The 18,170-nt window shown below is 35.6% G+C and overlaps 1 protein-coding gene and 1 pseudogene across 2 annotated transcripts in view; both read right to left on the reverse strand.

Annotated features, from left to right (window-relative positions):
- The window catches only part of LOC129253318 (cytochrome b-like), a 25,269-nt pseudogene extending 20,622 nt beyond the window's left edge, over positions 1-4,647 (reverse strand).
- The window catches only part of LOC129236025 (AN1-type zinc finger protein 6), a 139,857-nt gene that overhangs the window by 40,993 nt on the left and 80,694 nt on the right, over positions 1-18,170 (reverse strand). The window lies entirely within an intron of this gene.

Here is an 18,170-nt window from a genome sequence, read left to right on the forward strand (position 1 = left end):
ACAATCATAAATGCCGCCAACCAGCCATAGCCGCACCAGAGTAACGAGCGGGATTTGTAATAATAAATGAAAATACCCAAAGGTGTGCGACGGGCCAGTCAGGCAGACAAGCAGACAGCAGCCAAAAAGTGCACACCTGTATGACAGAAGAAAAATACAAAAATCTTACAAATAAAAAACACAAAATTGTGTATGCCTGCACTTGCAGCGAATGCACAGACAGCCATGTTGGAGATGAACTTGCAGCGGACCAACGCAACTCCAGTGAAACCGAGCGCCAAACGCAAACACAGCAGAGTTTGTGGATCAGTATTCAGTACGGATTTGTAACGTTAAAGGAATTACAGACTTTATTTTATTTGATTTTTTTTTTACATACGAGTCGAGTCCACCAATTAAAATTTAAGTGGGGCGCAACCGACTTTAAGTAACTGCAAGAACAGCGAGGAAAACGAGCGCAAACTCACTTAGAACAGTGCGCAAGGATAACCAAGAAAGCAACAACGAGCGGAATCGAAAGGGGTCATCAACTCAGCAACAGCTAGAATGTATGTACGCAAAAGTATGTATTACAATCCATATGAATCGGCGGAAAGTGAATGGGCAGAAATAACAGACTAAAACGAAAAGCCAAGAAGAAGAAGCAGAAAAAGGGGTTCGTTATGCTCCAAAGGCAGGAGATATGGGCAGGCAATGTACTGGGCGGCAATTGCTGCGGTACTTGAATGATTTAAAAATGAGAATAAAACCAATACAAGAAGCAACAAATGTGAGAATGAAATGAAAAGGGAGCTGGCGAAAATAAAAGGTAAGAGCTGTGAACCTGAGCAGATAAGAAGAAACTAGGAAAAACCTAGCCTCCATACAACGCCGCAGTCGAATGGGTTGGTGCGTGAATACCATTCGGATATGCTAAAAAAGATGAGGTGCGGTGTCCTAGACGTGCGAGAGTAAGACTGGTTTCCCTCTTCCGATTACAGAAAGTGAAAGAGCTGAACGAACTTAAAAGTTAAAACAAAAGTATAGACTTTCGTAGTGCAGCAAACAAAGGTAAGGCGAAAAGAAAAACTTGGTATTAGCATAGAATTTAAAATGTTGTGCACATTGAACCAATATTGACCGGACTTCAAAAGAGAAACCCCCAAAAATGTGGTTTTGAAATCCAAAACAAAAATCAATAAAAAAAAACGTCTTACCCGCATTGGTAATTGAATAAGGCCTATATGGCTTATGGTTTTGATGTTGGTGTAGCAGCATAAACATTCTCCATACGTTTATGGGGAATACTGCTGAGGAGACAGCCCTTGGGCGGATATAAATCCCGGTCATTTCGGTAACGCAGAACTGACTGTCTTGGGAACGTCGAGATCTTTTTAGCAGCTGGTAGTTGTTGTTGTTGCTGTAGCGGCATAAACATTCCCCGTGCATATACGAGGAATGCTGCTGAAGTGACAGTCCTTGGCCGGATATAAATCCGGGTTGTTCCGGTTACGTAGAACCGACAGCTGGTAGAGATTGGTGGTGTACCCTTCGACAGATGGCAAAGTAGTATTCCGAGATAATATCCAATTCTTTCAAACATTTCAGTGAAAATTTCAACAAAATAATGGACAATATACATATGAACTGCTACAACAACAGCATATATATGTACGTATATCAGTAAGCCGATAATGGATTGCAAAAATATTTGTTTGTCGTGCAAAGTATATGTTTACTTTGAATTTAAAAAACCAAACTCGACCTTTGACCCCGTATGTATGTATGTACAGACGTAAGTAAGAGAAAACTGGAACGATGCGAAAACTCCAAAGAAGCTCGACATATGAATACTTTACGAACATAGCTCAGTCTGTCACTTGTCAGCAGTCATCACAGCGAAATGAAATGCCGCAATGCAGGTAGTGAAGAAATAGCAGGGCCACAGCCCGTCACGTTTCAGAATGAAAAACTCATACAACACAATGTGACAGCAGTAGAGGACGAACCGAACAGACTACCGACAAACAATACCACCACCAAGAGCTACAAAACCAATACCTAACTAACTAACATAAATGGTTACTCCCAGGTGATGGATGTGTCAACATTACTCAAAGGAGCAAATAGAAATCTGGATAGCCGAGAAGCAGCAGGTGAACTCAAATGCTTAGCTCAGGTAGACCAGAGCAACTGCACAAATACATACATAGGTATGTATGTGTAGATATTACGTAAAATTGTAAAAACGATCGTATTTCGTGTACTTGCATTTGGGCATACGAACTGTAAACATACATGAAACAATGTACTTGTACATACAGTGGCGAGAATAACTGAGGTAGTGATGTTTTTTGTTTTCAAGATTTACAATGTTTTTCGGGTAGAAATGTTTTTGTTTTTTTACTTTTGATTTTTTTTTATGGTTTTTTGAGCTTTTTTCGTTGTTTTTTGTGTATTTTTTATTGCTTTTTTCTTTTATTACTTTTCTTTTTCTTTTCTTTTATATTATATTTCTTTTTTTGTTTTTACTTTTTTTCTTTTTTATTCATTTTATTTTTATTTTTTTTCATTTTATTTCTTTTTTTCTTACTTTTTCATTTTTTCATATTTTTTTTTATTTATTAATTTTTTTATTTTTCTTTTCTTTAATTATTCCTTTTTTTTGATTTTCCCTGTTTTCCGTTTTTTATTTTTCTTATTTTTTCATTTTTATTTTTTACTAGCTTTAACCCGCGGCCCCGCTCGCATAGGAGTAGTTTTGAGGGATTTAGGATATGTATATAAAAGAATTACAAACAATAATTTCATACAATAGAAAATAACTTTTTATTAATAACCATAATATTACAATACCCGGCATCCGTTGCTATGCCTCGTTGAATAAAATCAAAACAACCAATCAGAAAAATATCAAGCAAAATTATTTTTATTAAATTTCTATCTCAAACCGTTTTGAACTTTGTATTTGGGTAATAGTTGAACAGTTTATGCGGATTATGAAGTCTAGAGTGTGCTATAAATAGTGGGAAATAGGAAAAACTAAGATTTTTTGGATTAAATTTAAGCAAATTATCGATTATTAGTGACGAATGAGAGTGGTGGCGCGGCCAAGGGGCTGTGGGAAGGGAGTTCCATCATAAAAACATGCCTATAACCTTCATTGGGTGAAAATATGAATGTATAAAAATTTTCACGTCATTTGGTGTTGTCGTTTCGTAGTGATGCGCGGACAACGTACAGACACCTTTACAGTATAAATTTTTTTTTCTTATTTTTTTATTTTTATTTTTCTTCTTTTTCTATATTTTTCTTTTTTTTTATTATTATTTTTTATTTTTCTTATATTTTTATTTTTCTTATTTTTTATTTTTCTAATTTTTTTGATTTTCTAATTTTGTTATTTTTTTATTTTTTGATTTTTTGTTCAAAATTTCAAACTTTTTACAAAATTTACGGTACGCAGTAACATGGCTCATGAAATGTCAGTAATATAAGCACAATTTTTTAAGCGGCTCAAAAAAAATTGATTAAATTTTTAATAATTTTTTTCCTGATGGGTTTTTGCACTTTACTCCACATCAAATTCTGAATTTTGAAAGTAAGAAAATGGGCAAGACCATTGAAAACAAAAAATGAATTAAAAAAAATAAACCTCAGTTCTTATAAATTTCCATTGTTATAAGAAAAAACCGCCGATCACCAAAAATAATTTTTGCAATCAACGAAATCATTTTTTTAATCTTTTTTCGATCCGGGTCTTGTGCATTTTCTCCGACTCCATTTTTTTATATGGAAGGAAACATCGAACATCAGAAAAAATTTCAAAAAAAAAAAAATTTAATGGACTGTAAAGCCACAAACTAGACATTTTTCTAAAAATAATTTAAAATGCAAAAAGCAAACAAAAACTCGAAAAATATTGTACGTATTAAAAAAATCATCATGCACTCGGTTGTGCTCGCCACTGTATGTAAGTCCACTTGTAGTTATTACGCCTGTCTACAAGCCATATACTTCAGGTGTTGTCTGACGCATTTTTCCAGTGAAAGCAACGGATTAACAGAATACGCGCATAAATGGAAATTGGAGACCACAAGCAAAGAAATTTTTAGGCACAGTACTCATATGTATTTACGAGTGCAAGTGTCGGACGCAAGGAAAGAATCTACACATAGCCGGATTGCGGGAGGTGCTCGCTAGAACCGAAATAAAAGCAAACGTGCTGAATGATGTTAAATGAGAACTAGGGATAAAAAAAGCAAAATTAAAAAAAAATCAAAAAAAAAAAAAAGAACCAAACTCTGGTAGGCCACAAATACAAATAACATCGCTGCATGCGAACGAGGCAGAAAACGCAGAGCTCAGAAGGAGTACAAAAACATAAAGTAATAATAAAAGAACACGCACGTACTCAGATTTCTCCTTGAACTCTTAACACAGAGGCCATTTATATGACTTTTATTTATTTTTTATACTCATGCATATTTTTTATGCTAAGTACATAAACAGTGCACACAAAAGGCAAAAATCAATGTGGACGGACGACACAAAGTTGTTGATTTCTATGTGGCTGCTGCTAACTGATGACTACAGCGGCGGTGTTGGTGGTGGTGGTGGCTGCTGCTGCTGCTGCTGCCGCCTGGGAGCGAAACGTTCAACGCTCATGTACCGACCGACCGACCATATCAGAGTTCGACATGCACACAACTACGCTTATACAAATACATCTGTATGTGTATAAAACCCATCAGCACTTATGTATGTGTATATCGAAGCGAAAGAAGCAGCAAGAGGCAAGAATTCCAAGTTTCTTATTTCAACTATCTTCAACGCATGCGATATGCACTCGACTCATAACCGATGGTAAGGGTACCCTGAATCGACGAGAGTTTATTGTTCGATCCCCTGCAGACTGTCTTTACGAAACACAAGTCAAGCTGAAAGACTGAACGGCTGAAAGGCTGAACGGCTGAAAGAAAGACCTTATGACGCATATGAGTATTAATGGGAAATAGGTGTAGACGCCGCAGGCATGGTTGGTTCTTGCCAGCGTAGGAAATTAGTGGTGCCTGAAAAGGAAGTATGTGAATTTATAGCAACAAAATGGAAATGCCACAACGGTAAAAAGAAAGAAATATAATAAACAAAACGTATGTAGTGTACGCCGCCAATGGTACGACTATTGACCTGCAGTAAGGCAATGTGAAAAAATGAGTGGAACATAAGCAACTACGGCAGCTACACACATACATACATATATGCGTTATAATTGCGGCTGATACCCATGGCGATTCACTATTGTATGTGGCAAGCAGTAAAACAAGAAAATCATTTTTTGGAATGATTTCAAAATTAATATAAATCGCTGCCGTTTATAGGAAAAAGAGGTTTAATTATGGTGACTTTATGACTTTAAAAGCTGAACGCGAATTACTTAAGTGCAGGAAGTGAAGGAGCCATCAAGCCTTTGAAGCCCTCCACCATTCGATAGTTATCTGGTTTAACTGAGGAAATATTAACAAAGTCGCTTTGCAGAAACAATCGCCCGGGTGAGTTTGAGAATATTTACGAGCATGGGCAAATATCCAATGGCGCATCTTCTTCTTCTTGATTGGCCGGCAAACGCTTAGCGATTTCGTTTCTTTCTTGTTCTAACCGGCGCCAGTTGAGATGCAAAACGAAGCCATGCCCTTCTCTACCTGATCTTTAAAACGTAGAGGAGGCCCTCCTCTTTCTCTGGTACCTCCTCTGGCACATACCAAAAAAATAAATTCAGCCACTAAAAAATCGACTGTTTGCAGCGGAGTGTATTTTTAAACGGGATGCGAGCTGGATGAAAAATTTGGTATATTCGCTTCCACGGTTCGTGTACCGTTCGTCAAAACGATTTTTGTTGATGTGGTTATTGTTGTTGTTGATAATGCTGTTATTAATGTTGTTGTTACTATTATTGTAGTTGTTGTTATTGCTCTAGCATAAGCTGAAGTGACAGTCCTTGGCTGAATATAAATCCCGACTTTTGTGGGAGTGAAAAAAACAAAAAGCAAAACAAAGTAAAAATAAATATACTTTGATTTTTTTCTTTTAACCTGAGGCTCAGTTCGGTTCGAGGGACAAGAAGACAACTCGCCGCTTTTAATCAAAAGATTTATAGTTTTGAAATACAAAAAATGCTAACAGTTTTAATGGTGTCTCAAGAATTCTGTACCAACAAAATATTAGAAAAAATGTGGAAATTTCACAAGCCGAAAATGACACCGCATATTTTTCATTATCATTCATTTCATGCGCGATTAAGCTCTTTGGTTGCTGTTGTAGCAGTTTACCAGGAACAGTTAAGCGCGGTCAATTCATCGGTCATTGGTGTCTCATCTAACAAACTGTTTCCTCGGGGTTTGTTCAGGGAGAGACTGGGGTTTTGGAATAATTAAATTAAGGAAGCGCGTAAAAAGGTGATTGTTATTGTTGTAGCAGCATACAAATTCCCCATATTTGTACGGATAATGCTGCTGGAGTGACAGTCCCTGACCGGATATAAATCCGGGTCGTTCCGATAACGTGGAATCGACTGTCGTGGGAACGGAGAATAGGTGCTAATACTGGCTGGTTCAAAAGAGATTTTATGCAATGAGTTTTATAATGGGCCACACCAACCTAGCAATTTAAATATGGAGGTTTATTCGTAAGCCATATAAATATAACAGATGAATGCCGAAAGATAACAAATGAAGGCCTGGGAAGAACAGGACAAACTCAGCCAGCTTCGCTTTCTACTCTACCTGCGCAGATGGCTTCTTTAAAAACAAAAAAGGAAACAAGAGACAAAGTTAGATAAGTGTTCTTTTGTAAGAAATTAAGGGATTGCACTTATATAAAAAATATATAATATTAAATGAAAAATATAAAAAATTAAAAATAGATAAAATAGATAAAATTTCAAAATAATGCTTTATTTCACAATCTCACTTACAGTAACCGGCACCACATTTTTTACACTACTTTCAGAATAATGAAGTGCATGCATAAATAATAATTTACCTCATTTTAAGCAAATTTATATCATTTTTCATTTTGTACTTATTTATTTTGTTTTTTTTTCTTTTTTATCTAAAGAAATATAAAGATTAATGTTGCACCGCCTGGGAACATAAAGTATGGGCACATACTGGTATATAAATTCAGGCAAACAGGCGCCTGGAGGTAAGCGCACTGTGGGCATGAAGAAGTAGGGCAGGCAGACGTGCATGACAAGTTAGTTGGTTGGTGTGAAGTACGGTGCGGTGCAGTGCGGTGCGATGAGGTGAGCTGAGGCTCAGATCGATCGACATGGTTTTGCGGGGATGACGCTGAAATTGGAACAGAGGCTGCGGCGTAATAAAACACCGACCATGAATGCAACTGGCACACACGCTGACTGGATAGAATAAGTAGCTGGCCGGTTGATTGCCTGGTTGCACGACTACCCGGCTTGGCTTGGCTGCCTAGACGATAGCAGACGTTGGCGCGGTATTCATAAAGTGCTGTGCGGAGTGGAACTAATGTGAAATTGGTACAAGACGATGAGGCTGTGTGCGACTCAAGGCGCAGCAAGTATTTATATGCGCGCGTATGTATATATGTATAATTGTAATTACTAACTGTGCATATGGACGCACAGTAACTCGGCGTGCCAAACATAAATAATAAAGAGTGGTAAAGTTAGCGGCCGGCCGCAGGAGGTGCGTACCATCATAAATTCTGCAACGAAATTTATGGCAGCGATGGAAGCGCGCAGCCAAGTAAGAGTATGCGAATGGGACGACGCATAGGTACTGCTACAACAACAACGTTGGAAGTAGGGCTGTGTGACTGCCAGCCTCATTGCTTGATTGCCGCCGTGACTCAAGCAGTCATCTCCAATTAAACATTTTTTTTTTTTTTTAATTAAATTTCGTCAGCAATGAGTAAAAGCAAAACCAAATAACTATGAAAATACATACAGACCTCATGTATGTACATACATAGGTGCATACATACGAATATATTATTGAAAACAAAAACAACAATGAACTCACTCGTCCGTCGTGTGTGATGTGGTGTGGTGTGTGGTAGACAGCGCACAAACAACAAAATAAATCACAAGTGAAAACCGAACGATTCAAAATGCATAAAAAACCAGTTCGAGGAATTTCTTAAATGAACGCAAAAATTTCAAAAGCTACCGATACATGGCGAATAAACTACACAACAGACAGACATCCAAATTATATATTAGTAGTAGTGCTTTGAACGCTGCAAGACCGGCCATTCGCCTTCAACTGGTCCATGCCACAACTAGACGCACCCGATAAACTCCGCAAATACGAAATACGCAAACAAAATTTATTAACATATTTCAAGAAATTGCATTGCGCGCACTGCAAAACATTGAAGTAGACCCAAAGGAATTTTCTATGTGCGTCTTGTGTATGAGTGCTTTAAGGATGCAAGGCAATTTCAGCGCACAAAATCAATAAATACCTGCACTTAACACCGAAGAGCTCCAAGTTGGCATGAAACAAAGTTGAGAAAGCACAAACAGACGAGCGAATGAGAACATCAGAGCCAATAGACTAGAAGATTCAATAAAGCAAATAAAAGAAAAAAGTATGAACGCAAAGGCAAAGTTAAAAATAGTTAAAAAATAAAAAACCAACAAAAAAATAGACTTGTCTGTGTAGCTGAAGCAACGCTCACCAACTCGCTGATGAAGGCCGTTCAAAGACTTTGACGACCGATGAACTCAAGTACATATCTACATACATACATACATACCTACTTAAATGAGACGCACAGTTCTTGAACACATTCGCATTTCGCAGTTATCTTTATAGCCGCTTTTTAAGTCAAAAACCAAAAACTGTAAATACAAAAAGAAGAGCATCTGAGCTACATTGCGTGAGTATCTCTCACAGCTCCTTACGTTCTAACCGAGCAGCAGGCAGAATAAGTTAAATTAAAGCACAGTTTTGGTATGATTGAACTTTTGCAAATAATTTTTAATGGTTGCTTGAAGTTTTGACGCTCCAAAAACACAGTCAAGCAGTGACTCTAGCACTTTGCTTAGAAAATGAATTACTTATTGAAGAACTTTTTAGTATGTATATTGGTTCTGAGTAGTGCCCATGCCTTTTAGACACATGGAAGATCAATGTTATTGAGGCGCTTGGGGAGGTAGTGTACGAGGTCTATCTGGCGAAAATTTGAGAAAGCGCTCGGCAATGCTCCCTAAGTTTACCAATTCATCATCATCATAAGTTCCTACACCTCCAGTGTAGAACATAGAGGGGCGCAATATTTTATATATGATATATGGGCAGATGGGGTGGAGATGAGAATATACAGCGTATCCTATTCAACTATCCACCTCACCTTCATGCGGCACCCCCTGTCTGAGCAAACGAGGCTCTAACGACCGAGCACAGGCCTTACCTTAACACTCACCACAGAGGAAATGCTGTCTATATCCAATATAACTGGATACCTCTATGGAGGATCAGCTGGCAGTCCCAGCACCAAAACCGTGAGCGGTAGATCAATCACCTATTCACTTTAATTTTTTGTTTGTTTTTAGATTAACGAAGCCGCAAAAGTTTACCAATTTACCATCGTTCCCATGACAGTCGGTTCTACGTTACCGGAACCGGATTTATATCCGGCCAAGGACTGTCACTCCAGCCGCATTCCCTGTCCATGTATGCTGAATGTTTATGCTGCTACAACATACCAGTTTCTCGATGCACTCAAGAATCAGTGAGAACTTAATATCACAAGATGACAGAGCCTTGGATGGCGCCTGACTGTCGCTCAGAATGGTAATTCGCTCATTCTGAAAATTTCTGTGTGCGTTAATCACAGCACATATACAGATAGCATACATCTCCGCTTGAAAAATGCTTTGAAAACTAACCATCGACACAGAACGCATGGATCTGGGGTCATATGTTCAGCGCCTATGACTTCTGGTGTCCTCGAGCTATCTGTGTGTCAGTGCAGCGTACACTCCTGGTGTTTCGTGTCAAATTCAGGTCTACCTACTGCGGTTTACCTCAATTTGGAACTTCTGTTTGAATTTGATGACTTTAGTGATGTCATCTCTGGGTAGCCTGAGTAGCATTAAACCTTCGGGAAACTTTTTGTACTGTATTTGAAACTGATATCTAACAACCCGGATTTAAACCGACTCCAAAGATTGTTACTTCAGAAGCACTTCCCAACAATTTTTGGGAACTATTTTATGCTTTTACTACAACAACAAGAACCGTACAATTCTCGAGTTGATATCTGAAATTCTGCTCCTATTGAACTCAACCTTTGAGAAATTTTAAATTCTCAAATTGATATTTCATATCATCCTTCAAGCTGATCTCAAACCTTTGAGAAATTTTATATTCTCAAATTGATATTTAATTTCATCCTTCAAGCTGATATCAAATATTGCCCTCTTGCTGATCTCAAACTTTTGAAAAATTTTAAATTCTCAAATTGATATTTCATATCATTCTTCAAGTTGATATCAAATATTCTCCTCCTGCTGACCTCAAACTTTTGAAAATTTGAAATTTCTAAAGCTTCCGAATATCACCCCTCCAATTGATCTTAAACCTTTCGGAATCGAATAGAATTATCTATGCAATATCGTTTCATCTCCAAGCAGAATATTAAGCTGGCGTGCGCGTGACTGCGGCCAAACCAATGATTTTTACGGTATAATTACGAGTTTGTTGAACTCTACGAGAACCACGCAAAAAGGCTAGTGACTAAGTAAGTACGTACGTAGTTGTATTTTTATTAACAACAGAATGCGCCAAAAGTATGTATTAACATCACAGAACACAAGCAAAAAATGTTGAAGCTTACTATAAAAATCAGCCAGTTTTGCATGACGCAACACCCACAAAGGGACTTGTGAGTGAGTAAAGCACCGACGACTGTCTAACTTGACTGACTACTAACCAATCCAGAATGGCATAAACTTTTAAGTAAACTGTATATGTACATATGTATATATATTTAGCGCAACTATAAAACTTAACGAGCCAGTGTTAACCATTGACTTACGAGGATAAAGTAGAGTTTAAGATGCTTTTAAAGCAGCATTAACTATTTATGAATATTTAAGTTGCGTTGTAAAAGTACAAGAAGCGAAGCGTCTTTTAAGATCCTTCTGTAGCAAATAGGGAAATAATGTTGGATTACTAATATACATTGTCATCATGGTTTTTATTTGCATTTTAATTGCTCCGTTTGCGTAGACTACTCGCCTCCTTCATCTCACTATTCTCCTTGTGGCATTGCAATGCCAAAAATAAAAATAAATGAAAATAGAAATTACGGCGACATAAAAAAGTCATGAAATCATGTTTTAATGTGACATTGCAATGCAGTAGCATAACAAATATGGTGGCTACAACTCTTTGCTTTTGTTGTTGTGTGGCAAGGCAAATATGTGCATTACAACACAGCGTTGTGAGTTGCTACAAAATATGTAGTTAATAGGAAACTCGATTAGCGCGCAGAGACACAAGGTTAACTTGTCGCACACAGACTGCTAAATATGCGCGTGTGTGAGTTTATTGCAAACTATTTTATTTAAGGAACAGAGACAAAGCAGCGACACTCATCAATAGTCAGTTGACTATTATGCAAATACTTTTTTTCCTTCGCGATTTATTGAAACTATCAATGGCAATTGTAAGTGTAAATCAATAAAGAATTGTTATTGAATGAGGAAATGGTTTTCAGCCTTCAAACGGAGTTTTGCGCATTCGACGTCGTACAAAAACTGAGTACGAGTGTTAGTTATTCTTAAAATAAAATAAAATAAAATAAATAAAAAACATGTACTTAGACCTGCCATAAGTTCTGTTACAAGTTAAATCCGTTACATATATGGAATTATAATACTTTTTTAATGAAGTTAGTTTTAATTAATCATGTAAATACTACAAAAAATTGTTTACATTTTCATTCGAAATGGTCACCATTTGCTTTTACACAAACCTTCAAATGATTAGGCCATTCAGCAATTTTAGCACGCACGGTTTCCGTGGACATTGACGTCGGTGCTCGAACCAAAAATTTTTCGAGACTCCACTTCTGACCACTTCTTGCTGAAAGATCCAGCACCCTCTATTGAAGAGAGTACTGCTGAACTGCCTCACTGCCAACGCCTTTTAAGACATCCTCCTGATAAACTTTTGACCCGCTCTTACCTCTTTTTCGCAGAAATGAAGAGATGTAACGTATACTTGCATGTGTCGAGTCTAATTTAGTTAATATCGCGCGGTCTACCTTCACATGCCGGAAATATATTGAGTATATTGGGATATATTCTGGATAAGTAGAAGTTTAACCTCCTACAATACCCAGACCGTAACTGAGCCAAAGTTACGCGAGTCTCACAAGGCAGGTGAAGCTCTTCGTCTACAATGAGTGGTGGTAGGTATCCGGAATTTGGGAGTCGGAAGTTTAGGAAGTTGGTGAGAGTCTCCGGATGAGTGTCTATCTTGATAATGTCCGGTGCAGTAGTTGCAGTTGTTGTTGGCCCTGGATCTCGTCAGTATAGTCGAAGAGACGTCTCTTGACTCGCCTGGAAGATGACTCAGGCTCTAGCAAATGTTGTTGTTGCAGCAGAATAAACATTCCCCAAACATATGTATATGGGGAATGCTGCTGAAGTGGCAGTCCTTGCCGGATATAAATCCGGGTCGTTCCGGTAACGTAGAACCGACTGTCGGTGGAACGCTCTAGCATCAGACATCTAGCAAATGTCTTCAGGGAATGTTGCAGGGGAGACATCAGGAAGCAACTTTCCTGATAGCTGTATTTTGATAGATCTGGAATTTTGTCTTCTGCGAATCACTAGCACCAGACGACTAGATGGGCACACCGTCATTTAGTGTCTTATCTCGTCATTTAGTGTCTTGTCTTTGCGCCTGACTTTCTTTATATTATATCAGATGGGTTTTGATGCTTTCTCCCTCTGTCTATACTTTAATATGCTTCTCTGGTTAGTAATAAAGAAGTTTGCAATGGAGTAAGAAAAGTCAGCACTCTTTTCCACCCGCTTATTCCTAACCGAATACCTAGATTAGCATGGGTTGAACTGATTCACTTGCAAGTCACGCATAGACCGAGCTTCGGTCGATAGCGATACCAGATGGAGTACATTAGTTATGAGTTTTGAAATATTTAGTCCAGCCGCATGGTGCGTGTTTTTCTTGCGAATTTAGGGAGATCCATTGCTGAAATATCTCCCAATCCATCAAACTGTGGTGGCACCAAATATTTTAAGCGTGTTTTGAATAACACAGGACATCCGCAAAGGAGATGCTCTACAGTTTCCAACCGCATACCTAAGAGTTTGAAAATAAGCACAACAGCTTTTTCGTTCTAACCCAAATTTAAATTATATTTCTTTTCAACCAAATCGCGTACGCACTTTATTCTTTTCGACCTACTTATTCGTCGGCAATTGTTTATAATAATTTTGACATACATTTTGCGCCATGCTAACATATAGAAGTTATATAAAACCAATAAAAAAAGTTGAAATTTAATCGTTTGACTGAAAGCATGACTAAATAACGAATTTAAAAAACCATAAGCTATAAAAGTAGTAAAAAATGCATTAAACTTTCAAACGGAATTTTCGTTTTCTAGTTAAATCTACGAACTGAATCATCGACGCCGTCCATACAAATAATTACATACTAAATAAATTACAAAACATACAAAAGATGAAGAGGCAAACGATGAAATGCCAATCAGAAATTGAGGAGTATCATAACGAGAGGGAGAGAGCATATGAGGGGGAAACAATCGGTGCGACGTAGTCGACGTGGTAAATTGAAGGCGCGTGACAGACATTTCGATTATATTTTCAATATGTGAGCACACGCACGCACACACCTCTATACATATGTATATATGCAGATAAACACATACAAACTCAATAAAAGTATGAATAGCAAAACACAAACAGATACGAGGAGGAGTAGCAACAAAAATGGCAGCGAATATGAATTCAGCATAAATAGTAAAAATGAAATATTAATACATATGCATGTACACACACACATATACATACGTATTTTTAAGAGATTGTGGTTTGACGAACAGTATTGCCACTTATGAATAAGTTTCTTTGTATAAATCAGCTTTTATGCGCGCATACACGCGCGTATAGATAAACGGAAATATGTGTGCATGCGCGTGTGTATGTACACGAGTACGCGTTACACACATTTATGTATTCGTATAAGTACGTATGTAGATAAGTAGACGTAAATAAATGACGTTGTTAATTGATGCCGCAGTCAAGAAGAATAATAAAACCGAAAATGAATGCCGAAAAGCAAATGGCAGAAAACGCTGGTGATCAAGAAAAGCAAACAAAAATAAAAAAACATGAACTAAGATGAAGTTTAATAAATTCGAAAAAAAAAAACGAAAACAAAAGAAGAAACAACGACAAAAATCTGCAAAGAAGAAAGCAACAAGCAAAGACCAAAAAGAAACCAAAAAAATGAATAAAAGCAAATAAACGTGCAGCTAAATTGTAATACTGATACTTTTTTTTATACTCCACTGCGTGTGTTGACCTAAATTTTTATTTTTAAAGCCGCATGCCAAAAGTAGGGTATCCACACACACTCGCACTCACACTCACACACACACACATACACTACGTATGCGTACTTCAGCCGCACGTAAACGCCCAATAAATCTTTGTATTAAAGTCAAGCGGTTAAGGAGAATTTCGTCGCCATGCGTGTAGGCCAAACTCTCACACACACACACACATCTGCATATGAATATGCAAGCGGACATTAAATAAAGTGATTATTTAAATATTCAAAGGAAAAAAATATGTGTACCAAGGAGGTGAAGCATTACTTACTCATAGTAAAGTCACTTGGACGACAGGCAGCGGCAAAAGCACCACTTGACCTATGCGACTGCTAAAAAGGCGAAGAATAAAGCGTTAGCGCAAGCTTTGTATTAAAACAAAAAATAAAAAATAAAAACAATAAAAAAACTAAAAAAACACAAAAACAACAAAATGTTAGCCTTGGCACTTACTGCGCCATGGGCGCATAGAGAAAATTATGTAGCTAAACATTGGACGAAAAGAGTCGTATGTTGCAAAAACTCAGAGCGCAGTTAATAGATATAAGGAAAAAGTAGTGAAAAAATTGCAATCTCCACACGCATGTTCTTTGACTTACGAAAACAAAAAAAAACACCTAAACAAAGAAAACAAAAAACACCGCCCGCCCGTTAACACCAAAACTATGTATGTAGTATGTGTGTGTGTATGTATGTATGTTTAAAATTACACTTAAAAAGCCAACGCTCAAACACAACGCGCAGCACGTTCCCTAAAAACTGTCAGCATCAAAAGCTTAACAAAGCAGCAGTTAGTGAGATAACAAACAAAAAAGATGTATAAAAATTGCCTAAAAGCAGCGAATATCAAAATGGGAACACAGTTATACTATATTTGTTGTACTCATTGTAATTAGTTACGAGGCCTAAAAAAATGTTGATCAAGTCGCGGCAAGTGGAATGAATACGGAAAAAGCAAATAAAGCTATGAAAGAAAAAAAAAAAAACAATAAATAAAAAGAGAAATAAAAAATTTAAAAAAATATATAAAAATAAAAAAATATGAAAAAATATAAAAAAAATATCAAAAATATAAAAACAAAATATAAAAAATATAAAAAAATATATAAAAGAAGTTAATAAATATAAGAAAAATAAAAAAATATCATAAATATAAAAACAAAATATAAAAAAATATCTAAAAAATATATAAAAAACTAGCTGTAGGAAAATTGCATATATATACCAATTTTTATAATAATCGGTGAAGTAGTTTCTGAGTTCATCAATGACATACAGACACACATTCATTTTTATATATTAGAAGAAGATATATTATATAAAAAAATATTAAAAAAAATAAAATATATAAAAAAAGTTAACAAATATAAGAAAAATATAAAATTCTTTTTTAATATTTATATATGTATGTATATACTTATGTATATAAAAATATATATATTAAAAAAAATTTGAAAAATATATAAAAATTTTTAAAATTAAAAAAAGGAGTAAAAACTATTCCTCACATCACGGCAATAGTTACCATCTAACATGAAGATAAATTCATTAATTTCAGTATGTACATTGATGGGCAATAAAATAGGTGTGCGCGTTTTGACAATTTTAATTTTGTTTATTTTAATGATTAATTTTTTTATATTTTGTTTATTTAAAATCTACTAATTTTTTATAATTCACATATATTTTATTTTATAGAGTAATACACTATACGACAAGAACCATAAACATCGTTTTTTCAAGCTTTGTGCAAATTTCCACTAAAATTTCAAACCTTTTAATAAGAAGTTTTAGAATAATTTTTGGTAAGCAGTTTTATAGCCCATTAAATTTTTATACAATAAAGTGGCTGCAAAAAAAAAAAAACAAAATAAAAAAATTAAAAAGAAAAAAATTAAAAAAAAAAAAAAAAAATTCCTGACGCTGTCACTCATTTACTACCATACAAAGTACGATCGACAATTTTTTTTATATGAAGGATTGTAAATTTGGAGAAATAATATTTATTTTATTTTCAGATGATTATAGAAAAAATTGAGTTGAGATTTCGGTAATAGTGAAGACCTTGCTTTGATTTTGATATCGATCTTCGAGTATTTTAGTAAGAAAATCATTTAAGAAATATTGCATTGAAATGTATGGATCAAGAAGCTTATTGTGAAAATATTATTATGAAATTGGTTTGTCATTAAAAATCCGCACATCTACAGAGAAGACGGCATATAATAAATTTACCAAAAATTTGTGTGAGTCGAACAAGTAATCAATCAGTTCAAAATCCAATAAGAACATAATTTTCGAAGCAACTGTAATCACATAAAACTTGGGGAAGCAGGCCAAGAAATGCTGTGAATACTTGCCATACAAGCCTATTACTCGTATGTATGAATGTATGTATGTATATGTAAATGCTATAGTATGCGTGTTATATTTTTTAAGAAGTATTACATTTCATTATTGAGAAACATGCGAGATGATACCGTCTCAGCACACGCGTTTTTTGTTTTGGTTTTTTTTTTTTAATAAATAACTTGCCGCTATAAATCCCTAACCAAATTAGTATTCCACTAAAAGTACGTCTCGAAAAATAGGAAAATTTCATATGTCATTCGAGCCTACGACGCTGAGCTTTTAATTCACAATCGCTTTTACGAGCAATAAATATAACGGCTAGTGGTTGGCCTAAGGTGGCCTGTGGCTCATCAACATAGGCTGACTTTATCATTCTCACAGAAAAATATTCCATAAATGATATACAGACGCTGTAGCAACGTAGACTATGCAAGTTGATGGTGAATTAAATAAAAAAATATGCAAATAATTTCTAACAATAGGATACTCAATTGAGATTAATGACATTCGAGGGAGCGCAGCAATTAATAAATTTAAATATTTTCAAATGTACATACAAATACACTATATATGTATGTATAAATAAAGGTGCGTGTGTATGAGAAGCAAAAAAAAGTAACATATTTGTATCCTATTAGGCAGTAATGGATGCTTATAACTTTTTACAGCTTTAACATACGAAACTTTTGTACACAAATATATATTTCAACGGCTTAAAAAAGTTGATAAATTCGAATAGATTAGAAAGTGGAAAGATTGGTAAGAAAAGTTGTTACGAGTACGAGTATAATGACATTTGAAGGTAACCAGCTAACCACTAGAGATGTTGGTACTTATGTATATGGGAACAAATATAGAGATATGTGTATGTGTGTATGTATATGTATGTATATTTTTGTGTGAAAATACTAAATTTCTATATTTTTTATTTTTATTTTTATTTTTTTCGTTATTTATTACTATTTTAATTAAAGCTATTAATTTTGAACGCATTTGCGCAGATAACAACAAAAGGTCTGATATATTTGTGTGTAAAGATTTCGTATATTTGATTTGAGTTTATGTCGCGTGAGAAATACATTTTTTAATTTAATTTTGGTCCGAGAATATTTTTTTTTGCGTATCTATCAATGAACATTCAGCTCAAAAATATTGATATACAAAATTTGAACGCCATTCAGTTC

The sequence above is a fragment of the Anastrepha obliqua genome, chromosome 1 (genome assembly GCF_027943255.1).
Source record: "Anastrepha obliqua isolate idAnaObli1 chromosome 1, idAnaObli1_1.0, whole genome shotgun sequence".
Taxonomy (NCBI): domain Eukaryota; kingdom Metazoa; phylum Arthropoda; class Insecta; order Diptera; family Tephritidae; genus Anastrepha; species Anastrepha obliqua.